This window comes from Hyla sarda, chromosome 4 (assembly GCF_029499605.1).
Source record: "Hyla sarda isolate aHylSar1 chromosome 4, aHylSar1.hap1, whole genome shotgun sequence".
NCBI classification, from domain to species: domain Eukaryota; kingdom Metazoa; phylum Chordata; class Amphibia; order Anura; family Hylidae; genus Hyla; species Hyla sarda.
This window is the reverse complement of record NC_079192.1, coordinates 374,727,106-374,754,636: the sequence shown is the minus strand read 5'-3', so window position 1 is coordinate 374,754,636 and position 27,531 is coordinate 374,727,106. Positions and strand designations below refer to the sequence as shown.

General features: G+C 39.4%; 1 protein-coding gene and 1 long non-coding RNA gene across 5 annotated transcripts in view; one reads left to right on the top strand and one right to left on the bottom strand.

Annotated features, from left to right (window-relative positions):
* The window catches only part of GRIA1 (glutamate ionotropic receptor AMPA type subunit 1), a 310,401-nt gene that overhangs the window by 139,202 nt on the left and 143,668 nt on the right, over positions 1-27,531 (top strand). The window lies entirely within an intron of this gene.
* LOC130267303 (uncharacterized) overlaps positions 188-27,531 on the bottom strand; it is a 31,500-nt gene continuing 4,156 nt past the window's right edge. Inside the window, exons 2-3 of the long non-coding RNA XR_008843134.1 lie at positions 24,781-24,849; positions 188-493 (exon numbers count right to left, since the gene is read on the bottom strand). This is a non-coding gene — a long non-coding RNA (uncharacterized LOC130267303). The remainder of the gene's footprint in view (positions 494-24,780; positions 24,850-27,531) is intronic.

The window sequence follows — 27,531 nt, the reverse complement described above, 5'->3', positions numbered from 1 at the left end:
TTCAGCAGCTAATAAGTACTGGAAGGATTAAGATTTTTTTTATAGAAGTAATTTACAAATCTGTTTAACTTTCTGGCACCAGTTGATATTAAAAAAAAAAAAAAGATTTCCACCGGAGTGCCCCTTTAAGGGGATAGTATGTTGATTCAGGGATTTATTCTTATTGGCAAATTGGAGGCTGGAACATATTGGAGGCTGGGAAGGGATTTTTCCTCTGTTATGGGGAAATTGGTACCAGATGTTGGGTTTGTGCCTTCCTTGGGATCAACACAGAAGGATTTTAGGTTGAACTTATATTCAACCTTATTAACTGTGTAACTATATGTAACTAAATGGTATAAATGAGAACACTACTATGGTCATCCAGTTGCCATCTGCATTAATCGTTCTTGATGTTGACTTTCATTTTCACATTTCAAGGCAATCTTCTATTCTTCTTATTAATATTATCCATGTGTTCACTGTTATTCTCAATTCACTCCTCTTCTGTTTCCTGAGAGAAAAAAAAACTGATGGAAATTGATGGAGCAGTTGCAAATCCCAGACCAATTTTAATCTGTTCATATTGACAGTAGACCATCTTGGACTGTCACACTGACATAGAGCAATATCATACATGTCATCACTGCAAATATGGACAATAGATGGATGGCAACGGCTGACAACTAGTCACCAATCAGGCACAATAATCCTTTCCTGATCCAGTTAAAACAAACTAAAACAAAATTAGTTGTACATTTTCTTAAACTTTAAAATTTTAAGTTTTGTATTTAACTAAAAAAAAATCAGTAATGTGATTCTCTATAAAACACGTATCTAGAGTTCTAAAGCCTTTCATAAGCAAACAAGTGTCCTGGCAAATGATTTTAAAATCAAGATACAAGTAATAAAAATATCAAAATTCAAAATTCTAAGAATACAATAGAAATGTTTCAGTAATCAATTTTAGTTGTTGATAAAATAATTTAAAAATCTTATTTGAATTTTTTTTTATGATTTCCACAACTTCTACAATTCAGAAACCCACAAATTTTATAAAAGCATAGATTCAATCTTGCTGAAATGTATGTCTTCAAGAGTTTGCCCCATCAGAACAAACAAACCTTGTATGATAAAGGCAAACAGGTCAGGATGGGTAGCACTGGTTTGGGCTGGTCTGGAGAGTCAAACATGATACAAAGGAGCAGTAAAAAAAAATACTGGCTACGGTCTAACACAGTAAAAGAAGAATGTATGGGAAATACCTTCACTGTGACACTTAGGCTAGTTTTCCCCACATGTTTTTTTTCTGGGGTAATTTGGCAAACTGCCACAGCAGTTTTTTAAGCCAAATCCAGAAGTGTATTCAAAAGGAATGGTAAATATAAAGGAAGGTCTTATACTTATCCTTCATACTGGATCCACTTCTGACTTTAGTTCAAAAACTGCAGGAAAAAATCTGTGTTGAATCCTAACCTAAAGGAACCTTTTTTGCAGAAACAGCTGGTGAAGCCGTCTAAAATAGGTGGTTCTAAGCTGTGATTAAGGGACTCACTTTGGGGCAGAAACGGAGCATGAATGCGTCCTACAGGCAATACCTAGAACAGTACCATGGGAAGAAGCTGCATGTAGATGCCACACCGAGTGTGAGATCAGGCTTCCCCGGTCATCAAGAAGATCAGTGGGGCTCCCCTTCTTGACAAGTTCTACACCAACTATGTGTAGAACTAAAAAAATGTGTCTTGTTTCCTTTTACTCTTCTATTCTCCCTTGTTTGTTTCCTACAATAATGAGGAGAATTGCAATTTTTGAGAACCTGTCGTAATGTCTGCAAAATAAATATAAAACCCTGCCTTCTCCAACCCATGATGTATGGGTAAGGGAGTATGGTGCTCTTTAAACAATTAGCGATTGCACTAATTAAATATTAAAGGGGTATTCCAGGTAAAAACTTTTTTTTATATATCAACTGGCACCGGAAAGTTAAACAGATTTGTAAATTACTTAAAAAATTTTAATCCTTCCAATAGTTATTAGCTTCTTAAGTTTTCTGTCTAACTGCTCAATGATGATGTCACGTCCCGGGAGCTGTGCATGATGGGAGAATATCCCCATAGGAGCTGGACAGCTACCGGGACGTGAGTCATCAGAAAGCAGTTAGGCAGACAACAGCAACTCAACTTCAGAAGCTAATAACTATTGGAAGGATTAAGATGTTTTAATAGAAGTAATTTACAAATCTATTTAACTTTCCGGAGCCAGTTTATATATAAAAAAAAGTTTTGGCCTGGAATACCCCTTTAAATCCTTGTCATTCCTGGCAGGCTTTAGCAACAGAGCACTGATCACAAAGATCAATGTAATGTAACAGCATTACATTGATCTATGTAGGCAACCAACTGATTGCTTATAATAGGCCCCTATTTATTTCAAAAACTCACCCCCTTTTCCTATTTTCTAAAAATCGCATTTGGTGCATGTGTGGAACTGTAACTTATTACATTCCTAATTTTGCATGGGCAATAGCCTAAAGACAAAAAAAATTCAAACACCCAAATTGCTAAATCTTTTTGTCACATTACATCCCTGAAAAAAATGCAATAAAAGGTGATTAAAAAGTCAGAACAACACAAAATGGTAGCATTATAAACTACAGCTCATGGCACCAACATTTACCCTTACACAGTTCCGTAGGTGGAAAAAAAAAAATTAGGAATCAAAACGTGGCAAAGAACAGATTTTTTATTTTTTTCAAAGTTTTTCTTTTACTTTTTTAATATAAAACTAAACATAAATTATCCCAATTTGGTATCATTAGATTTTTTTTTTCTTCTAGCTTTGGAATACCTTATATGATAAAATTAAGTATACCAATAAAAAGGACAACTTTTCCCACAAAAAAGAACCTTACAGTATATCAGCAATGATTCCAAGGCACCAAATTTTACAGGATAAAACTCCTATTTATTACAAATCCTTTAACCCCTTAAGGACTCAGCCCATTTTGGCCTTAAGGACTCAGACAATTAAATTTTTACGTTTTCATTTTTTCCTCCTCGCCTTCTAAAAATCATAACTCTTTTATATTTCCATCCACAGACTAGTATGAGGGCTTGTTTTTTGCGCGACCAGTTGTCCTTTGTAATGACATCACTCATTATATCATAAAATGTATGGCGCAACCAAAAAACACTATTTTTGTGGGGAAATTAAAACGAAAAACGCAATTTTGCTAATTTTGGAAGGTTTTGTTTTCACGCCGTACAATTTCTGCTAAAAATGACATGTGTTCTTTATTCTGAGGGTCAATACGATTAAAATGATACCCATTATTATATACTTTTATATTATTGTTGCGCTTAAAAAAAATCACAAACTTTTTAACCAAATTAGTACGTTTATAATCCCTTTATTTTGATGACCTATAACTTTTTTATTTTTCCGTATAAGCGGCGGTATGGGGGCTCATTTTTTGCGCCATGATCTGTACTTTTTTTTGATACCACATTTGCATATAAAAAACTTTTAATACATTTTTTATAATTTTTTTTTTAATAAAATGTATTAAAAAAGTAGGAATTTTGGACTTTTTAAATTTTTTTCGTTCACGCCGTTCACCGTACGGGATCATTAACATTTTATTTTAATAGTTCGGACATTTACGCACGCGGCGATACCAAATATGTCTATAAAAAATGTTTTTTACGCTTTTTGGGGGTAAAATAGGAAAAAACGGACGTTTTACTTTTTTTTGGGGGGAGGGGATTTTTCACTTTTTTTTTACTTTTACTTTTAAATTTTTTTACATTTTTTTTACACTTGAATAGTCCCCATAGGGGACTATTCATAGCAATACCATGATTGCTAATACTGATCTGTTCTATGTATAGGACATAGAACAGATCAGTATTATCGGTCATCTTCTGCTCTGGTCTGCTCGATCACAGACCAGAGCAGGAGACGCCGGGAGCCGCACGGAGGAAGGTGAGGGGACCTCCATGCGGCGTTATGAATGATCGGATCCCCGCAGCAGAGCTGCGGGCGATCCGATCGTTCATTTTAATCGCGAACTGCCGCAGATGCCGGGATCTGTATTGATCCCGGCACCTGAGGGGTTAATGGCGGACGCCCGCGAGATCGCGGGCGTCGGCCATTGCCGGCGGGTCCCTGGCTGCGATCAGCAGCCGGGATCAGCCGCGCATGACACGGGCATCGCTCCGATGCCCGCGGTTATGCTTAGGATGTAAATGTACGTCCTGGTGCGTTAAGTACCACCTCACCACTTAAGTACCACCTTACCACCTCACGTCCTGCGTCCTTAAGGGGTTAAAAATTGTCAAAATGCTACTTTAATGTTTCTGCTAGTTTGCCTTTGTCGAACCAAAATAGAATTACCATAAAGAGGTGAAAGTTGGAATTGTTTGAGATCCTGATAATTCAAGATCTCAAACAGGATAATTTTAGCATAATAAATATACCATATATTGTGCTGTGCCTAAAATAAGTTTTTTGTGCTCTTAAGACATCTTTTGCTTTATTTTCAGAAACGAATATCATGAAATATTTATAAATGGATTGTAGAAAGCTTTGGTTACTTGTAAAAATCGGCTCCTGTGACCACATGTGAGGGACAACAGAAGGAGACACTCACTTAGATCTTATTTTTTAAAAGCCAACATGAGATACATGGGTAGCTACCAGAGGCTGCAGATCAATAGGTAGTCCTGGAGGAAGCACTTAGCATTGACTTTTTTGTTACAATCAATGGTCCCTGTAGTACTGGGTTCTTGAATTCTTGTTTCTTTCACTGAAACCAGAAAAGTTGTTTAGACAGTACATTCCTTTAAGACTGGAATATCATCTTAACCAGTCCAGGAATGTTTGAAAACCTAAGATTCTGTTGCCATAGAGGAAAACTGGGGTAGTGGTACAGTCAAAGATTTTATACCTGACCGTAACTGGTGGTTTGAGATGGTGCACTTGTTTTCTAGGCTCAGGCAGGTAAACTGTCTGATTGCTGTAAGTGGACAGCCATTTTGAACTCTGATGTTACATAGTTACATAGTTACATAGCTAGTATGGTCGAAAAAAGACATACGTCCATCAAGTTCAAACAGGGAATTGAAGGGAAGGGTGTAAGGGGATAAGGGGAAGGGATGTTGTTTTATAATTCTGCATAAGCATTAATGTTACCGTATATACTCGAGTATAAGCCGAGTTTTTCAGCACGATTTTTCGTGCTGAAAACACCCCCCTCGGCTTATACTTGAGTGAACTCTCCGCCCTCAGTGGTCTTCAACCTGCGGACCTCCAGATGTTTCAAAACTGCAACTCCCAGCAAGCCCGGGCAGCCATCGGCTGTCCGGGCTTGCTGAGAGTTGTAGTTTTGAAACCTCTGGAGGTCCGCAGGTTGAAGACCACTGCGGCCTTCGACATCATCCAGACCCCCCGCCCCCCTTTAGTTTTGTACTCACCTCCGCTCGGTGGGACGTTAGGGTGCGCTGGTCCCGTGGTGCAGGACTGTTCGGTGGGGATAGTCGTTCCGGGCTGTCCATCTTCACCGGGGGGGGGGCCTCTTCTCCGCGCTTCGGGCCTGGCCCCGAAATAGTCACGTTGCCTTGACGACGACGCACAGGGACGTTCATTAGCAACGTCCCTCTGCGTCGTCGTCAAGACAACGCCTCTATTCCGGGCCCGAAGCGCAGAGAAGAGGCCCCCCGGTGAAGATGGACAGCCCGGAACGACTATCCCACCAGATGACCTCCCCACCGGACAGTCTTGCAGCACCAGACCAGCGCACCCTAACGTCCCGCCAAGCGGAGGTGAGTACAAAACTAAAAGGGGGTCTGGATGATGTCGAAGGCCGCAGTGGTCTTCAACCTGCGGACCTCCAGAGGTTTCAAAACTACAACTCCCAGCAAGCCCGGACAGCCAATGGCTGCCGGGGCTTGCTGGGAGTTGCAGTTTTGAAACATCTGGAGGTCCGCAGGTTGAAGACCACTGTATCAGACATTGACAAGCGGTGATGATGAAGGGGGGGGGGGCTGATGACATGTGGTGATGATGACAAGGGGATGATGAAGGGGGGTGTGGGATGATGACAAGGGGATGATGAAGGGGGGGTGGGATGATAACATGTGGTGATGATGACAAGGGGATGATGAAGGGGGGTGTGGGATGATGACAAGGGGATGATGAAGGGGGGGGTGATGACAGGGGGATGATGAAGGGGGGGTGTGGGATGATGACAAGGGGATGATGATGACAAGGGGATGATGAAGGGGGGTGTGGGATGATGACAGGGAGATGATGAAGGGGGGGTGTGGGATGATGACAAGGGGATGATGACAGGCGGTGATGATGAAGGGGGGATGATGACAGGGTGATGATGATGAGGGTGTTAATGACGGGGGTCTGGATGATGACAGGGGGGATGATGTATTTCCCACCCTAGGCTTATACTCGAGTCAATAACTTTTCCTGGGATTTTGGGGTGAAATTAGGGGCCTCGTCTTATATTCGGGTCGGCTTATACTCGAGTATATACAGTATTTTGTTCCAGGAATGCATCTAACCCTGTTTTAAAGCTATTAATTGTTCCTGCAGTGACCAGTTCCTGAGGTAGACTGTTCCATAAATTCACAGTTCTTATGGTAAAGAAGGTGCGTCGCCCCTTTAGACTAAACCTTTTCTTCTCCAGACGGAGGGAGTGCCCCCTCGTCCTTTGGGGGGGGGGGGTTTAACCTGGAACAGTTTTTCTCCATATTTTTTGTATGTGCCATTTATATACTTATATACGTTTATCATATCCCCCCTTAAAAGTCTCTTCTCAAGACTAAACAATTGTAACTCCTTTAATCGTTCCTCGGAGCTAAGATGTTCCTCGCCCCATATTAGTTTAGTCGCACGTCTCTGCACCCTTTCCAGCTCCGCAGTGTCCCTTTTATGGACTGGCGACCAAAACTGAACAGCATATTCCAGGTGAGGCCGTACCAATGCTTTATAAAGGGGGAGTATTATGTCCCTGTCCCTTAAGTCCATGCCTCTTTTGATACATGACAATATTCTGCTGGCTTTGGAAGCAGCAGTCTGACATTGCATGCTATTCTGTAGTCTGTGATCTACAAGCACACCCAGATCCTTCTCTACCAGTGACTCTGCCAGTTTAATCCCCCCTAAGACATATGACACATGCATGTTATATGTACCCAGAGGCATAACTTTACATTTATCCACTTTAAACTTCATTTGCCAAGTGGATGCCCAGACACTTAGTCTATCCAAGTCATCTTGTAACTTATGCACATCCTCTATAGACTGTACTGTGCTACAAAGCTTGGTGTTGTATCTCTCCTCTGATCCACCATGGTGTTGTCTTCTTTGGATTGATAGATAGTGTGGCATATTGTTCCAGAAAGTGTGCATGTGTTATCTTAGAGGTCTTGATCAGTTGGTGACAGTAACAGAAGGTCCACTGCATAGAACATAAAATTAACCTCAATGTCATCGAGGGTGAGACTTTGTGTTGAGGAGGGTTACAGAGCTTTAGGCAGCTCATTGATGTAAAAGTTGTAGAACAGTGGACTTAGGCTGCAGCTTCCCCTAAATCCTTGGCTGTGGTGGAACTGATCGGTTCTTCATCTACTTACCTATGTACATTATATCAGTTCAGGCCTGGTGCTAGGATATTTGCCACCCTAGGCGAAAGCTAATTTTGCCTCCCCTTGACCCTGCCTACTCCCGATGTATGAAGGCACGGACGATGTTGGACGGATCTGACCTTAGTGATCGCCCCTGTCTGCTTCGGAAGTGGAGCAGGTTGATAAATGCTGATTATTATAGTACAGGTGGGGTTGGGGTAGCATGGTGGGATTTTGCTTGATGTGCAGGTGCTTCAGATGGGCAGGTACTTCGGATGCTGTCTAACTTTATTGCAGCTGACAGAACGGCGCCCCCATCTGCCTATAGGCAGAGCTGGCCCTGTATCAGTTCACATTGTAGGAGCTTTTGCTGACATCACAAGTCTTCACTCCTACACTTAGTCAAAGGCCTTTTTTAAGTTTATAAAACTGGTTTGGCAGTAAACTCTGCCTGTTAACATGAGTAGTGTTGAGCGGCATAGGAAACATTCGAATTCGCGAATATTCGGGAATATAAGGACGAATATTCGTCATATATTCGCGAATATTCGAGTTTCATTTTCGCATATGCAAATATTCGCACATGCGAAAATTAACATATGCGAAAATTTTCATGTACGAAAACCTGTACAAGCAAAAATTCGCATATGCAAAAATTAGCATATGCAAATTTTCGCATATGCGAAAATCGCACGCCAGTCTCACACAGTATTAGAGCCTTCATTACACCACACAAGCTGAAAGCAGAGAGGGATGATCACTGTTATGTGTACTGTGAAAAAAAAAAATACAAAAAAAAAAAAAACAATATTCGTAATTACGAATATATAGTGCTAAATTCGCGGATATTCGCGAATAAAATTCGTATTGCGAATATTAGCGAGCAACACTTAACATGAGCAGCCATATGTTAAAATTTCCAATAAATTTCAATGGTCCAGCATAAAAGTATGTGACATTGTCATCCATGATGGGTTCTTCTCAAGCCTTATTCCATGTTTCCAAAAGGATGTATATATCAATATTTTTGAGTCTCTTGAGTCCAGATCATAGACTGAAGCCTTCATGCGTTAAATGTTCCAGCTGCTAAATATATAACAATTCATTGGTTGTAAATACAAATTATAATAAGCTTGACTGGATAGGACAAGCTGGATGGTTGGTGTATTATAGATGAGCCTGATTTATCCAGTAACATGACATTTCTTATCTTATTCATATCTTTACTCTAGTTTCCTCTTTTGGATTATACCTCTAGTAGTCTGATTAAAGGGCTTTGTTTTTTGTTATACGTGACCTTTTTATAGTGTTCGGAATTAGGCTTGTGTAGGAATTTGGCCTGTGGTTACTGAAAGGAAATGTTGTTCAGTTATTTGACCAGAAGGCTGACATCCTGATAGTTATGATAGATGATGATGCTTTATGGAGGACTGTTGGTTTTGTGCTAGGGTTATGATTTTAGCTGCCAGCTCAGTATTGTAACTCTGGGTAATATTGTTGGGTATACAGTGGGGATCAAAAGTTTGGGCACCCCAGGTAAAAATTTGTATTAATGTGCATAAAGAAGCCAAGAAAAGATGGGAAAATCTTCAAATGGCATCAAATTACAGATTAGACATTCTTATAATATGTCAACAAAAGTTAGATTTTATTTCCATCATTTACACTCTCAAAATAACAGAAAACAAAAAAAAATGGCGTCTGCAAAAGTTTGGGCACCCTGAAGAATTTATAGCATGCACTGCCCCCTTTGCAAAGCTGAGACCTGCCAGTCTCATGGATTGTTCTCAATCATCATCTGGGAAGACCAGGTGATGTCAATCTCAAAGGTTTTAAATGCCCAGACTCATCTGACCTTGCCCCAACAATCAGCACCATGGGTTCTTCTAAGCAGTTGTCTAGAAATCTGAAACTGAAAATAGTTGACGCTCACAAAGCTGGAGAAGGCTATAAGAAGATAGCAAAACCTTTTCAGATGTCAATATCCTCTGTTCGAAATGTAATTAAGAAATGGCAGTCATCAGGAACAGTGGAAGTTAAATCAAGATCTGGAAGGCCAAGAAAAATATTAGACAGAATAGCTCGCAGGATTGTGAGAAAAATAATTCAAAACCCACGTTTGACTGCACAATCCCTCCAGAAAGATCTGGCAGACACTGGAGTTGTGGTACATTATTCCACTATAAAGAGATACTTGTACAAATATGGTCTTCATGGAAGAGTCATCAGAAGAAAACCTCTTCTACGTCCTTTTCACAAAAATCAGCGTTTGAACTTTGCAAATGAACATATAGACAAGCCTGATGCATTTTGGAAACAAGTTCTGTGGACCGATGAGGTTAAAATTTAACTTTTTGGCCGGAATGAGCAAAGGTACGTTTGGAGAAGAAGGGGAACATAATTTAATGAAAAGAACCTCTGTCCAACTGTTAATCATGGGGGTGGATCAATCATGCTTTGGGGTTGTATTGCAGCCAGTGGCACAGGGAACATCTCACGAGTAGAAGGAAAAATGGATTCAATAAAATTTCAGCAAATTTTGGATGCTAACTGGATAATGATCCTAAACACACCTGTAAATCCATGGGGGATTACATCAAGAGGCATACACTGAAGGTTTTTCATGGCTTTCAAAATCTCCTGACCTCAATATAATTGAAAATCTATGGATAGACCTTAAAAGAGCAGTGCATGACAGACAGCCCAGAAATCAAGAGTTTTGTAAGGGAGAATGGGCAAAGATACCTCAAACAAGAATTGAAAGACTCTTGGCTAGTTACAAAAAGCGTTTACAAGCTGTGATACTTGCCAAAGGGGGCAGTACAAGATATTAACTCTGCAGGGTGCCCAAACTTTTGCAGACGCCATTTTTTGTTTTCTGTTATTTTGAAAGTGTAAATGATGGAAATAAAATCTAACTTTTGTTGACATATTATAAGAATGTCTAATCTGTAATTTGATGCCTTTTGGAGATTTTTCCATCTTTCCTTGGCTTCTTTATGCACATTAATACACATTTTTACCTGAGATGCCCAAACTTTTGATCCCCACTGTATGCTTTTATAGGTGCAAGGATAACACAACATCTTTTATAGCGGGGGAACTTTTGTTGTGCAGTAAGTTTTGTCTATTACCCCTATGTGTGATAATATGGTTTAACTAGGTAAAATGCAGATTATTGACTGCTGATACTTGTTCAATACTTCAATACCTTAGAAGAGTCAACTTGTATTAAATTATTAAAATAGTATCAGAATCAATATCAGTATTGTCACTTATTGGTCACTTGTTACTACATGTAGGTTCCCTGGTTGCTACTTGATCTTGTTATTGGACATTCATGTGGTTTTACCTTAATTTCTATTTGTGTGTTATTTTTAGTGTTTCACAAATTCCAGGTATACTTTTACTAAAGGGGTATTCCAAGATCACAGTGTTAATGAACTATCCTATGTGCTTCACCACTTTACTATGGGAGCCTTGACTGGTTCACTTGAATAAAACAAGGCTGCAATACCCTGCAAAGCTACTTGTGCAAGTGTCATGGCCTGTGACGGAGCTGATTGGTCGGGGTGCCAAAAGTAGCCCTTACTTATCGAATATTGATGTCCTATCTTTATGTGATCTGGAAAAATCTGTTTAAATACTTAGTCAGGTTGCAAATTTTGTCACCAAGATTAATTGACGGGGGAACTGCAGTACTTAAAGGGGTACTCCGCCCCTAGACATCTTATCCCCTATCCAAAGGATAGGGGATAAGATGTCAGATCGCCGGGGTCCCGCTGCTGGGGATCCCTGGGATCTCGGCTGCGGCACCCAGCTATCATTACTGCACAGAGCACGCTTGTTCTGTGCGTAATGACCGGCGATACAGGGGCCAGAGCATCGTGACATCATGGCTCTGCCCCCTCATGATGTCACGGCCCGCCTCCTTAATGCAAGTCTATGGGAGGGAGCCTAATGGCCGCCTTGCCCCCTCCCATAGACTTGTATTGAGGGGGCGGGCCGTGATGTCACGAGGGGGCGAGCCGTGGCATCACGATGCTCCGGCCCCTGTATTGCCCATCATTACGCACAGAGCGAGTTTGCTCCGTGCAATAATGATAGCGGGGTGCCGCAGCTGAGATCCCGGGGGTCCCCAGCAGCGGGACCACGGTGATCTGACATCTTATTCCCTATCCTTTGGATAGGGGATAAGATGCTAGGGGCAGAGTACCCCTTTAAGTTTCTGCACTCCACAGCTGGGAACTGCGGCACTTAAGTTTCTTCATCACGCAGCTGGGAATTGCACTGTATTAAGATTAATAAAAGGAATAGTGAGCCAAGATATTATCTATCAGTACTTGAGAAATCTGACTGCTGAAGACTAGAAAGAGAAACTGAATTTGAATTCATTGAGAAACCTGCTCCAGCCTTACCAAAGTCTGACTGAAACCTTGTTTTGCCTCCATTTTATAGTGGAAGTAATTGGCTATCTTTGTCATATTGGGAGTTATAATTTTCAAGTTATACCAGTCTTTGGATAATTATTCACTTGTTACCACCAAGGACACCCAAACAAAAACACCAGCAAGGAGATATATACACAGGTAGTAACCTGGGGGACTACTAGCACCATTATCAAAGTGCAACCCCCACTTCACTATACCAGCCCAAGAAGTGCGGGAGGTCTGGTGGAAGTATCCAAGACGCTGTAAGCTTTGTGTATGAGACTGGGGCCAGACAACTGAGGATTACATCCCTCATCACCCATTTAGCTATCCCACTGGGCTTTCATACCGCATGCTCCTCCTAGACTTCTGAATATTTTTCTATCTATCTGTTTCATATTCATCTTTATATTGTAATATACAATGGCTAGATTGCATAGCATGTAACAAAGTATCAATATATTTTAAGTTTAAACCCCCTAACTTAGAAAATCATCCACTTACAGTAGATAATGTGGACATTATTCAGAATTCTGGCTTAGCGATATTATAAAATAAGAGTTTTTCCTGAAATGATATGTAAAAATTAAAAACAAAATGAAATAGAAAAAGATTTGAAAAATTAAATAAATGAAAATTGCCTCATCATCCCTCTATTAACTTCTCTGAAATATTTTCCAAAACTGAACTAGTTTTTTTTATAATAGTCTCTGATTTCAAGGCCACCGTTCCGGCCCAAAGACCATTCATGTCACCGGCACAGCGCCTGTCACTTGCGGTTCCGTCCTGCACAGCAGAGCCTCAGAAAGTGAAGGTGCTCAGTGGAAACCAGTCTAAAGCGTTTAATCTATTATTAATCACTTAGCAGAGGAATGATAGGACTCGAGGGAGCCTGCGATATAAATATTTATGACCTTGTTAGCAAATGCTTTTTAAAGAGACAGCGGGAAGACGCTTTGTGTTTATATTGCATGTCACTGTGCATAGACTTCATGTCATGTCACGGATCAGGGATATTTTAAAGTGCTGCCGTTCATCATAGATGTCAGGATCTCTAGCATCTGCTCATCTGGAGGGAGAAGTCAACAGAGATGTCGAGGGTTATGGAGATATGGACACATTTTATTATCGCGGCTGTTGCTGTCACAGACCCTGAGATAAAGTGACAGGATTGTATTGTATGCAATGTAAAATAACTGCACTATATCTATAGATAAAAATAACAAAATTACATGTTGATGTTAAGTGGCAAGGTTTGACCTATTGGAGGTGCAGGGGAAGCAGTTACATTTGTAAAAAAATTTTAAGCTTGAAGGGCTCAAAAGGTTCTCTGTCCACATATGAGGGGACCTAAGATATATGGTAGGTGGGCAGGGTGGTAAAACTCAAAAACCTGTACTCACCTGTTATCGAGCCTTGCCGGTGCAGTTCCAAAGATGCTACTCTGAGCTACTGTTCTCTGTTACAGCACATGGGAAGTGCACATTCAGCAAATTATTGGACAGTGACCAGACTCAGGCAGTGACTGGCTAAGCAGCATTTCCTATGTGTCGGGACTGAGTACAGAAACTCTGAGCAGAAATATCAGCACTGTTGAGACGGCATCAGCAGGGGATGGTGACTGTTGTCTGTTGTTTCATGTTTTACTGCCACCCCAAAATGTTTATCTGGATAACCTATTTTAAAAACAATACATTATCCCTTGGTGTTTAAGATCATAACATTTGGGATCAATGATGCTTGATGACCAATGTCTCCTAGTCCTTAGTTTTTGGTAAATTTCACAGGAGCTCACACCAGCACAGAATCAGTTTTCAGTCTTTAAAAAAAAAAAGTATGTATTAGGAACATATCACAATCACAGGTTAAAAAAATGAAAATGTATACATAAAAGGGGTTACTTATGATGTACCTTGGTAATAATCCCTAAGAAAATAAGGGCCTACTAGAACTTTGTAGCCAAGTATTTTTCGGATCAATGAGTTTAGGAACATTTACTTTATTTTTATTTTTCTGTCAATTTTTCTTATTTACCTTACCTTATTATGGAATAGGATATAGTAAAAACAATAAAAATTTAACTCTAAGTTCATGCATTATTAAAGGGGTGCTCCGGTGGAAAACTTTTTTTCTTTTAAATCAACTGGTGCCAGAAAGTTCAACAGATTTGTAAATTAGAAAAATTTAAAAGTCAGTGCAGATCACAATTTACCAGCCGAGGTATAGTGATTTAACACCTACATAAATACAAAGAAAAGGGGAAAAATATATTCACCACCTCAAGGCTAAGATCAGGCAACCTGATACATGATAACCAAAATTAATAAGAGTAAGATCGTGCTTCAATTTTTTGATGAAAAAATTGATAATGTTATTAAATTACATAGACAGTTAAATAATGCATAAAAAAATATAAAATGATGCAATAGATGTGTTTAAATTATATCAGAACTATTACCACAGGGCCCTTGTGGAATAGTATAATGTCCCACACTTTAACTATGTAGTTTCGCTAATAGATTCAGTAGTCCGGAATAGTAGTCCGGAATAGTAGGGTAACAGTCTACAATACCATGGATTGTGGTTAATGTCTCCCAGTCCAAATGGATAAGTAGAGTATAATTACCGGCTATGATGTTATCTCAGCACACTGATGTCCTCCGATGTATATTCGGACCGATGTATTGTATGCTGGTGTAGGATGCTGGCATGCGTCTCCGCTGCTGGTCTGCCTGCCACAGTCCTATGGTGTGCCGCTGTAGTAGTGAAACTTGTAGAAATGATGTGAGTAACACCTTAGCGATGTCCTGACACGGACCTCGTGTGATCCGGTGGCGTCTGACGTCAGAGACACATGATTTATTTCCGGATAAGATGAAACAAACTGCCGAATGAGCCAGAGGCAGTGGGCTGGATACTAGGAGGCTACAGCTGTTTGAAAAGGTATTTGCCGGATCTTCAGTTCGTTACAGACTAGCGAGATCATAAAAGTGCGTTCTGGATGCGTTAAAATTTACTCTAGACGTGTTTCAAGGCTCTTAACAGTTCAGAACGGCCTTTTCCTCAGTAGAGATATAGATCAGTTTGACTAGTGGATCCTTATATACACGTTTTGCTATTAGAATAAATGCACATAAGCTGTTAACTTTGTGGAAAGCAAGAAATGGAATGGATTGGTAACAGAAGAAAGACATGAGATGTTTTGTCAATGTATAATCACATGAGGATTTGGGTCACAAATGTTGAATTTAATTTATTCTAATTGCAAAACGTGTATATAAGGATCCACCAGTCAAACTGATCTATATCTCTACTGAGGAAAGGGCCATTCTGGACTGTTAAGAGCCCTGAAACGCGTCTAGAGTTAATTTTAACGCATCCAGAACCCACTTCTATGATTTCGCTAGTCTGTACCGAACTGAAGATCCGGCAAATACCTTTTCAAACAGCTGTAGCCTCCCAGTATCCAGCCCACTGCCTCCGGCTCATTCGACAGTTTGTTTCATCTTATCCGGCAATACATCATGTGTCTCTGATGTCAGACGCCACCGGATCACACGAGGTCCATGCCAGGACATCGCTAAGGTATTACTCACATCATTTCTACATTTCTACTACTACAAGTTTTACTACTACAGCGGCACACCATAGGTCTGTGGCAGGCAGACCAGCCGCGGAGACGCATGCCACCATCCTACACCAGCATACAATACATCGGTCCGAGAATACATTGGAGGACATCAGTGTGCTGAGATAACATCATAGCCGGTAATTATACTCTACTTATTCATTTGGACTGGGAGACATTAACCACAATCCATGGTATTGTGAACTGTTACCCTACCTTTCCGGACTACCAGATGCCGGACTACTGAATCTATTAGCAAAGTGCGGGACATTATACTATTCCACAAGGGCCCTGTGGTAATAGGTCTGATATAATTTAAACACATCTATTGCATCATTTTATATTTGTTTATGCATTATTTTATCTGTCTATGCAATTTAATAAATTTAGCAATTTTTTCATCAAAAAATTTTTTGTAAATTACGTCTATGAAAAAAATCTTAATCCTTTCAGTACTTATTAAATGTTGAATACTACAGAGGAAATTATTTTCTTTTTGGAACACAGAGCTCTCTGCTGACCTCACGAGCGCAGTGCTCTCTGCTGACATCTCTGTCCATTTGAAGAACTGTCCAGAGTAGGAGAAAATCCCCATAGCAAACATATGCTGTTCTGGACAGTTCCTAAAATGGACTGAGAAGTCAGCAGAGAGCACTGTGTTCCAAAAAGAAAAGAATTTCCTCTATAGTATTCAGCAGTTAATAAGTACTGGAAGGATTAAGATTTTTTAATAGGAGTAATTTACAAATCTGTTTAACTTTCTGGCACCAGTTGAATTTAAAAAAAAAAGTTTTCCACCGCAGTATCCCTTTAATTATTATCATATTATTCGAATTTTAGTTTGCGTTTGCGATCTGCATTTTTTTTTACCCTGTTCACATGATGCATTTTATTTATTATAATGGACCTATGGCTATTTGTTTTTCATGTTCCTACATATTACATAGCACCTTAAATCATCTGTTATACTGCACTATAGATATACCTATATTGTATTGTTTATATTAACATAGTTAACCTTGTGGGGTTAAGGTTATTCCCTGCAGTTTCTATGGTAACCCTTACTGTATGTGAGCGGTAAAGCTGATCATGATCACATGATTTTGTCCAGGAACATACTAGTTTTTGTACGGATCTACTGTAAACCATTTTTAGCCATAACTACGGGACTGAAACACGCTGTTATTTAGTTGTCCAGTGTTTTACATGTTACCCTGATGCAATGAATACATTTTCACGCTAGAGATTTTATTCCTGCGTCTGAATCCTTATGGCAACCTGCACCTTCACACATTTTCCTGTGGTAAAGCTGGAATTACCTCTTCAACAAGTTAAATATCTTTCCAGTCCTGGAGATATTTGCAACCTAGCAACGTAATCCCAAATTTTAGGACCGTAAAAATGTAGGCAGAATGTTTTTCCATTTTATCAATTTATTTATTTTAAATTTTTCTAAAATACTATTTTTATATCTGGTGAGCAGCAATAAAATCCTACCAGATGGAATTGCCCCTTAAGAATAATGATGATGAAACAGTTAGCTTCCATCTTGTAATAACACGTCCTCTGCAGTGAAATGAAGTTGTAAAAACTACAGGCAAAATAGGTTAATTTGCTTAATTTGTCCAGGCAAATATCCAGCAGAAAGTAACTGCAGGCACCCGAGATAAGAATGGAGTCATTTTGTAATTGTTAATTGATAATATAAATTAAAACAATGATATTTGCCGGAGGAAGTCGAAATTAGCCGGGCAAAGGGAGCGGGAAGGAGAGGGAAAGAAGAAGAAAAAGATTGTAGTGAGAAAATGACTACCGTAATTCCGTAATGCAGCTATCGGGGAGGAAAAGAAAAGCAGCTTTGTTCTCTTCTTCAGAAAAGATATTGAGGATGTGACTCCATCCTGCAGAGTAGGCAACATAAAAAAAGAGGTAGCTTTGAACTCCGCAATGTGTTGTGCCGGTTCAGTTGATAGACCCGCAGAATATATTTGTATATTTTTTTTTATTAGCACTATCTATATTGACACATAAAGCTCCAGATGTAAATCCCGTGGAGATAAAGAACTGGATTTAAAAATTCAAACACGCAGTAAAGTACGGTAATCTGATGAACAGACACAAAATGTAGGTAACTCCATCATTCAAAGGAAAAGGCTATTTATGAAACCCCTCCCCAATCATAGAAGTAAGTATACTGTTCCAGAAAATCATTCCTTTTCTGTTCTATGTTGAACAAATCTCTAATCAGAATTGCTGTAAGGCATCTGGATATAACAGCAGCCCTCCATTCTGTTTGCAATGGAAATGCTAAGCTTCATTAACCCTATGTAAAGCCACAACCCCTTCAGATATCTACTAACCTGAATAATGGTAGTATCAAGGAGGTTATTATCACCTATAATGTCTTTGTGAGTTCTTGTTTAAAGGATCTTGTCACATTGAATATGTTGTCCAGTCTGTAATAGAAAAGGAGGAACTGAGCAGATTGATACACAGTGGGGCAAAAAAGTATTTAGTCAGCCACCAATTAAGTTCTCCCACTTAAAAAGATGAGAGAGGCCTGTAATTTTCATCATAGGTATACCTCAACTAGGAGAGACATAATGAGAAAAAAAAATCCCTAGAATTACATTGTCTGATTTTGGTCAATAACAAATGTTCATCCCCTTATTATATCCCCTTTGTTGGCAATGACAGAGGTCAAACATTTTCTGTAAGTCTTCACAAGATTTTCACACACTGTTGCTGGTATTTTGGCCCATTCTTCCATTCAGATCTCCTCTAAAGCAGTGATGTTTTGGAGCTGTCACTGGGAAACACGGACTTTCAACTCCCTCCATGGGGTTGAGATCTGGAGACTAGCTAGGCCACTCCAGGACCTTGAAATGCTTCTTACGAAGCCATTCCTTCATTGCCTGGGCGGTGTGTTTAGGATCATTGTCATGCTGAAAGACCTAGCCATATTTAATCTTCAATGCCCTTGCTGAAGGAAAGGGGTTTTAAGTCAAAATCTTGCGATACATGGCCCAATTAATTCTTTCCTTTACACATATCAGTTCTCCTTGTCTCTTTGCTTAAAAACAGCCCCAAAGCATGATGTTTCCACCCCCATGCTTCACAGTAGATATGGTGATCTTTGGGTGAAACTAAGCAGTCTTTCTCCTGCAAACAGGACGAGTTGAGTTTTTACCAAAAAGTTCTACTTTGGTTTCGTCTGACCATATGACATTCTCCCAATCCTCTTCTGGATCATCCAAATGCTCTCTAGCAAATTTCAGACGAGCCCGGACATGTACTGGCTTAAGCAGGGGGACACATCTGGCACTGCATGATTTGAGTCCCTAGCGGCATGGGGGGGGGGTTACTGATAGTAGCCTTTGTTACTTTGGTCCCAGCTCTCTGCAGGTCATTCACTAGGTCCCCTCAAGTGGTTCTGGGATTTTTGCTCACCGTTCTTGTGATCATTTTGACACCACGGGGCGAGATCTTGTGTGGAGCCTCAGATCAAGGGAGATTATCAGTGGTCTTGGTGCAGGTCTACAATTTTGTTTCTTGTGTCCTTCAACAGCTCTTTGGTCTTGGCCATAGTGGAGTTTGGAGTGTGACTGTTTAAGGTTGTAGACAGGTGTTTTGTATACTGATAACAAGTTCAAACTGGTGCCATTAATACAGGGAACGAATGGAGGACAGGGGAGACTCTTAAAGAACAAGTTACAGGTCTGTGAGAGCCAGAAATATTGCTTGTTTGTAGACCAAATACTTATTTTCCACCATAATTTGCAAATATATTCTTTAAAAATCAGACAATGTGATTTTATGTCATTGTGGCATAAATTAGATTTTTTCTCATTGTGTCTCTCATAGTTGAGGTATAACTATGATCAAAATTACAGGCCTCTCTCATCTTTTTAATTGGGAGAACTTGCACAGTTGGTGGCTGACTAAATACTTTTTTGCCCCACTGTATAAGCTTTATGGAAAATGGTTTGAGGATGACTTGTCGTTTATTCATGTTAATCTCTGTTCATTCTGGGCTAAGTAGTCATGTGGGTGGTCCTCCTCAGTGATGCTATAAATGAGATAGAAGGCTCTCTATAGGGTAAATAACACCGGAGACAGGGTGGGAATCTGGGAAAGATAAAAATCAGCTCACCCCGAGTGGTTGAGTAGCAACATACACAACAATGGTAATTGCATAGTAGAAGAGGTTCGTCTGCAGCCCTCCCTTAAGATAGATCCAAATAGTATTGTATCAGCTTCAAAGTGTAGCGGGATCTGACCGGCGCTGACAGGACCAGGACAACAGCAGGATCAGGTAGATTCAAGTTTATTATCCAAAATGCAATGCGTTTCACTGCGCAAGCACAGCTTCCTCTTTGCACTCTGGATAATAAACTTGAATCTACCTGATCCCACTGTTGTCCTGGTCCTGTCAGCACCGGCCAGATCCCGCTACACTTTGAAGCTGATATGATATTCCTCAGTGATTGACAGCTCTTTATATGCAAATATATTCAGAGAAGTGTCCTAGCCTTAGACAGTCTGCTATGCAAACCAAAGGAACCTTTAGCAGGCAGTACGAAAATGTGTGGGGACATACCTCATTGACAAGTGCATTGATAACACCCAGTTATCAATTAATCCATGCACTTTCACTAGAAATAACAGAGGAAAAGCACAAGGAAGAGTTCTATGAAAAATTGCTTTACTATTGTTATTTCCTGGTCGAGACAAATATTTACCAAAACAGACAGAAATTCTTAAAAGAATGCTACATGTCACTTCAGGGCTCACATTTATAATTGCTTATCTAAACATTTAGTTATCTATGTATTTTATCCAATCTGGCTGTTTGTTTTTAGTACTCCAGAAAAGGGGTTTCTCTTTATTTTTACCTGCCATTGATCTACAAAGGTGCGAATGCTGGTAACTCAGTTCTGAATGAAGCAGAAGGCCCATGGAAGGGGAATAATGTTTGATATGTGGTGGTCACGCACATCTCCCAGTCGTGATTTGCATTAGATTACTGTAAGTAGCAGAGCAGGGCACAAGGGCAAAGGAGCTTAGAACAAAGATGATCAAAGTATGTGTGAAGTGTACACCAGTATGAATAACATGCAGAATTCTGACATTGTCTTAATGATACCCTCCCTCAATGTCACCGTGGAAAGGGATTATGTGTGTCGCAGAACTGTTGTTTTTAGGAGGGTTGAAAGAGGGCTGGAATGATTCTTTGTGACCTGCAGAGAGGAGCTTGAACACTACATCAAAAGCCATCAAACAGCCGAGGAAAAAAAAAATATCAGGCCTCAAACTGTCTTTTTAAAATTACCATCCTTTCAATCTTTCAGCAAGGCTTTGATACCCCTCCAAGTTGTAAGTAGATCTCATTCCCCCTCCTATGATGGGTGAAGGAATACAACCATATCATTAGATTGAACTTAGCTTTGCTTAGACAACTTGCTGACAATATGCCTTAAGGTACATTGCGGGCCCGTTCCCAATGCTGATACATTCATATCAATGAGAGGAATGTTAAATAGCATGTTAAGCAGTGCTTGACATCAATACATATCAAAAGTCTACATCAAGGGGTACTGGGGCTGCGACACAAGTCGGCTTATTTTCATGAGTTATATGTGCAGGTTTGTTGTGATAATTTGAAATGCGTCTAGAATTTGCAAGATTCCCATATAATGAAATGAATGTTACAACATAGATATTCTCACTACTATATGTCCCCATCACTGTTTTTGTCTTCTCAAAGCAAACTTAAAATGACTGATAATAAGTAATTACACCCCTAATATTTTTTTTAAATATTTTATGATATCTTTTCATGTGACTACACTGAAGAAATGACATTCTGCTACAATGTAAATTAGTGAGTGCACAGCCTGTATAGCAGTGTTTATTGTTGTATCCCTTCAAAATAACTCAACACATGGCCATTAATGTATAAACCTTGACAACAAAAGTGAAAATTACCAAATTGGGCCCAAAGTGTCAATATTTTGTGTGTCCACCATTATTTTCCCCGCACTGCATCAAGCTTTTTGGGCATAGAATTCTCTAAAGCTTTATGGTGGACACTGGAGTCCTCTTTCACTTCTCCATGACGACATCACAAAGCTTGTGGATGTTAAAGACCTTGCACTCCCCCTTCTTTGTGGATGCCTAACAGATGCTCAATAGGGCTTAGGTCTGGAGACATGCTTGGCCAGTCCATCACTTTTACTCTCAGCTCTAGAATGGTAATGATCATCTTGGAGTTGTGTTTGGGGTTGTTATCATGTTGGAATACTACCCTGAGGCACAGTCTTCAAAGGGAAGGGATCATACTCTGTTTCACTTGGGTCCTATTCTATTTAATATATTCATTCATGACCTTGTAGAGGGGTTAAATAGTAAAGTAGCAATCTTTGGAGATAATAATAAACTCTGTAAAGTGGTAAAAACTACAAGCAGACAGACATTACAAATAAATCTGGATAGGTTGGAGGTTTGGGCTGGGAAGTGGCAGATGAGGTTCAACACTGATAAATGTAAGGTAATGCACATGGGGAGGAAACACCTGTGCTGGGATTATGTATTAAATGGGAAAACATTTGGGATAACTGACATGGAAAAGGGCTTGGGAGTCTTATTTAACAGTAAATTTAGCTGTAGTGACCAGTGTCGGGCAGCTCCTGCCAAGGCAAATAAAATCATAGGTGTGTCAATAGGGGCATAGATGCCCATGACAAGGAAATAATTCTACCGCTGTACAAATCACTAGTCAGACCACACATAGAATATTATGTACAGTACTGGGAACCAGTGTACAAGAAAGATATAGTGGAGCTGGAGAAGGTTCAAAGACGGGCAACTACAAGGTGGGCCATTTATATGGAGACACCTTAATAAAATGGGAATGGTTGGTGATATTAACTTCCTGTTTATGGCACATTAGTATATGTGAGGGGGGAAACTTTTCAAGATAGGTGGTGACCATGGAGACCATTTTGAAGTCAGCCATTTTGAATCCAACTTTTGTTTTTTCAGTAGGAAGAGGGTCATGTGACACATCAAACTTATTGGGAATTCCACAAGAAAAACAATGATGTGCTTGGTTTTAACGTAACTTTATTCTTTCATGAGTTATTTACAAGTTTCTGACCACTTATAAAATGTGTTCAATGTGCTGCCCATTCTGTTGGATTGTCAATGCAACCCTCTTCTCCCACTCTTCACACACTGATAGCAACACTGTAGGAGAAATGCTAACACAGGCTTCCAGTATCCATTGTTTCAGGTGCTGCAGAATGGGTAAAACAAAAATTGGAACAGTACCCTCAGTTTACGCAGAAGATTTTGTTCACTGATGAGGCAAACTTTTATGTGAATGATGAAATTAGCAAACAAAACCACCGCTATTGGTCTGACACTAACCCACATTGGATAGATCCCTCCAAGACTGTTGGAACAGAAAAACTGATGGCATGGTGTGGTATATGGGGTACAAAGATAGTGGGGCCATTCTTCATCAATGGCAACCTCAAGGCCACTGGATATGCGAAATTGCTACATGATGATGTGTTTCCCTCTTTATGCACTGAAGCTGGTACGTTCCCTGAGTTTTTCCAGCAAGATGGTGCACCACCACATTATGGGTGTCAGGTCCGAGCATTCCTAGAATGAACAGTTTCCTGGAAAGTGGATTGGTCGTCGTGGGCCAGTTGAATGGCCCCCAAGGTCTCCCGATCTGACACCCTTAGACTTTTATCTTTGGGGTCATCTGAAGGCAATTGTCTATGCTGTGAAGATACGAGATGTGCAGCACCTGAAACTACGGATACTGGAAGCCTGTGCTAGCATTTCTCCTGCGGTGTTGCTATCAGTGTGTGAAGAGTGGGAGAAGAGGGTTGCATTGACAATCCAACACAATGGGCAGCACATTGAACACATTTTATAAGTGGTTAGAAACTTGTAAATAACTTATGAAAGAATAAAGTTACATTAAAACCAAGCACATCATTGTTTTTCTCTTGAAATTCCAAATAAGTTTTATGTGTCACATGACCATCTTCCTATCGAAAAAACAAAAGTTGGATTTAAAATGGCCAACTTCAAAATGGCCATGGTCACCACCCATCTTGAAAAGTTCTCCCCCCCCCCCTCACATATACTAATGTGCCCCAAACAGGAAGTTAATATCATCAACCATTCCCATTTTATTAAGGTGTATCCATATAAATGGCCCACCCTCTAGAGTAATACGGGAAATGGGAGGACTACAGTACCCAGAAGGATTATCAGAATTAGGGTTATTTAGTTTAGAAAAAAGATGGCTTAGGGGCGACCTAATAACTATGAATAAATATATCTGGGGACAGTACATAGATCTCTCCCATGATCTATTTATAACCAGGACTGTATCTATAACAAGGGGGCATCCTCTTCATTTAGAGGAAAGAAGGTTTCTATACCAGCACAGATGGGGGTTCTTTACTGTAAAAGCAGTCAGACTGTAGAACTCTCTCCCGGAGGAGGTGGTCATGGTTAACTCCGTAAAAGAATTCAAAAGGAGCCAGAATGCATTTTTGAAGAGTAATAACATTATAGCTTATGAATACTATATTTAGATGGACAGAACGTTGATCCAGGGATTTATTATGTCATATTTGTAGTGAGGAAGGAATTTTTACCTCTAAGATTAGGGTTTTTTGCCTTCTTCTGGATCAACTCAGTAGGGACTCATTAGGGATATAGGTTGAACTTGATGGACTCTGTTTTTTTTTCAACCTTATGAACTATGAGTCACATTAATCCAGGGAGTGATTGACTAATTGAGCCAAATTTGGACAATTCCACTTGGGGGTGTACTCGCTTTTGTTGCCAAGTAATGGCTGTGTATTAAGTTATTTTGAGGAGACAGCAACATTGTTACACGCACTACTTTACATTGTAGCAGAGTGTAATTTCTTTAGTGTTGTCACATGAAAAGGTATAATAAAATATTTACAAAAATGTAATGGGTGTACTCACTTATGTAAGATACTGTATATAGGGAAGATATTGGCTGATATTATGGCATCCTGTAAAAGCCTTGGCATTTAGTTACCTCATGTACCTCATGGGAGTAGAGTACCAATGTGCAACCTCCCTATTTTCTGTCTCCCAGCATCCAAATCTTAAAGAAAAAAACGTAAGCATTATTATGGTATCAGAGTACATACATCCTATGTAAATTGAACCCTACTTTTTATTAACCTACAAAATACATATTAGTAAGAAGTAGGGTAAAGATGGGAGAGAGTATGCCTGCAGGATCAGACTACATGAGGTCTGGACAGAAGCAGTAGGCACAAAACAGTAGCAGATATGAAAATAAGAATATTACAAATTTGCTTTAGTTTTTATATATAAAAAAAAGTGAAACTGTAATGCCTAAATTAGTTTACTGGATAGATGCAGTACTAGAGGCAGTCTGAAAGCATACAACAACAGAACCAAGCCTGTTTCCTCTAGCAATTGTTGCCAGGCACACATAGCTATGCCTAGGTAGTTTTGGAGCACCATTGGCTACGTATCCTCTGCTTTTAAATTGGATGAGGTTTGGCTTCTAATCAAGCCAACATGCTATCCACCAAGCCTACAGATCACTTATTGAGACACATTATCATAAAGTAAGTAATAAGGTTATGATATGAGACGGGATTATATCATGGCGTGAGTATAATGGAAATAGGGGGAGAGAAGCAGCAGACACTAGAGAAACAGAGGACCCCAAAAAACAATATGGAAGCTCTATAAAATTAATGCAGCAAAATCATGAGGTCAAATTCCTTAAGAAATTGTGCAAAATTTCCTTCACAAGGAAAAAGAACTGACTTTCAAGCACCACCCATGTGGTGACTTTGATGAAAGTTAATTTCAGACCCTGTAAATGAGGAAGAAAACAATAGCATTTTTTTTAACCTGAAACTAAAACATTTCATTGCTCTTTTTACTATACTGTATCTAGCATCTTCTGGAATCTGAAAGAGAGGTCCTAAGAAATAACATTTATTGTGTCCAAAAGTTAAAAGGGTTTTCTAGGATTTTAAATTGATGGACTATTCCTACGATAGAGCATCAAAGTGGAATCAATGAGGGCTGATTCTATAGGTAGGTCAACAGTGTGGAATACTGAAAAATCACTTTAAGGCCAATCCACACAGGTGCAATACGGTTGTATCTACATTTCAGTTTCAAATTGCAACCTAGCCAAAGGTCATAGAACCTAAGGATGCTTTTACTTTGGTTCATTTGACTCATGGTCAGGTGGGATTTGCAGCCGTAGTACAATGTGCAGAAATGTGGCCATATTACACGTGTGAAACTGATCTATGAGGAAAGGAGACTAGTAGAAGCCTCCAAAATGTCAGTGAACCTGTAGGCTATCTCAGTTCTTAGATGTCTTTTTATTAAATGGTCATGATAATATTAGTGATATTTCTAAATGAGCATCTTAGATACCTAAAATCCGATAAGGCAAAATCCTTGCTGTAGTCATATACTAGACAAATACAGGGTGTGAATTTGAGGATGGACCAGGGTATTGATAACTTCTTATAAATGTGAATTTCTAAAACCAGAGATTTCTGACCTGATTTTTGGTCCAGAAAAGACTGATGGAACAGTAAACATATGATATTGCCCTTAACATTAACATCTTTCATTCATAAGATCTTTCCTTCCTTACCTTTTCTCCTGTTTCAAAAGATCCTGAGATAAGTGGACACAGATAAGTGGACACATCTGTTTACACAAATGGACATTCTTAAAAGAGAATGAGCATTTCAAAAATCTCAATGGCATTCTATCTGTTTACAATCTGAAAACCCTCAATATAACTTGAGATTTATTTAAAAAAAAAAAAAAAAAAATTTTACAGTAAAATTTCTCCTCCTCTTTGAATAGACCCCCCCCCTCCTACCCAGACCGGTTTTTTTTTCTTGTGACAGATTTTCAGTTCCAAATTTATTATGCATTCTTTGAGACAATCATCCTCTAGAAGAACAATATTGGGTAGCCATCTCAAAGAAGTTTTACACAGAAAAAACAAAAAAATATTCTTTAAGTCATAAGCAGTATAGTATATATTCATCTGTTCTGTGCAGTCAGAACTGTCATTGTAATGTTGAAGACAAATGAAAGCCATTAAGCTCTGGTCAGTAGGGACAAAAACATTACTTTTAAAGTGCCGGTCTATGAGTCATTTATATATATTTGAAATCCATCTCAGTAGTCAGAGAGATAGATGTTAAGGCAATAAAAGCTAAAATCGGGATTAATTGTATTTTAGATCTGGTAGAATTTGTTTTATTGTATCTCCATGGAAGAATACTTTCTATTTCAGTAATTTCAAAAATAAAAATAAAAATATCTGCCTGAAAGTGAATCATCAAAATATAATGACAAAAAGACTTCATAAAGAATAAACATATATTGTGAAAATAAATCTAGAAAATATATTTTTAAGACAAGAAGTAAATAAGTTCTGTGTATTGGTACACAAGCTCCTGACACCGTCTTTAGGACAAGGTTCCATATCCTCACTACATTTTCGTCACTGCACCCTCTCAGGAAGCAAGATTTAGGTAGAAATTGAAGCTAAGTTGGCAAGCTCCTATTGCAAATAAGTATGTGTGAATACATGTGTACAGGGGTGTTGAGAGGAATAGCTGTAAGCCAAACAAGAATTTGTTCGACATCTGAAGTGTATGGTCAGATTTACAGTAAATTTGTATAAATATAAGGGACAGTTAGAAGGGAGTGTGGCTGCAGGCTCAGACGGCACAAGATTTGTTTGTAGTCTGTTTCCATGGAG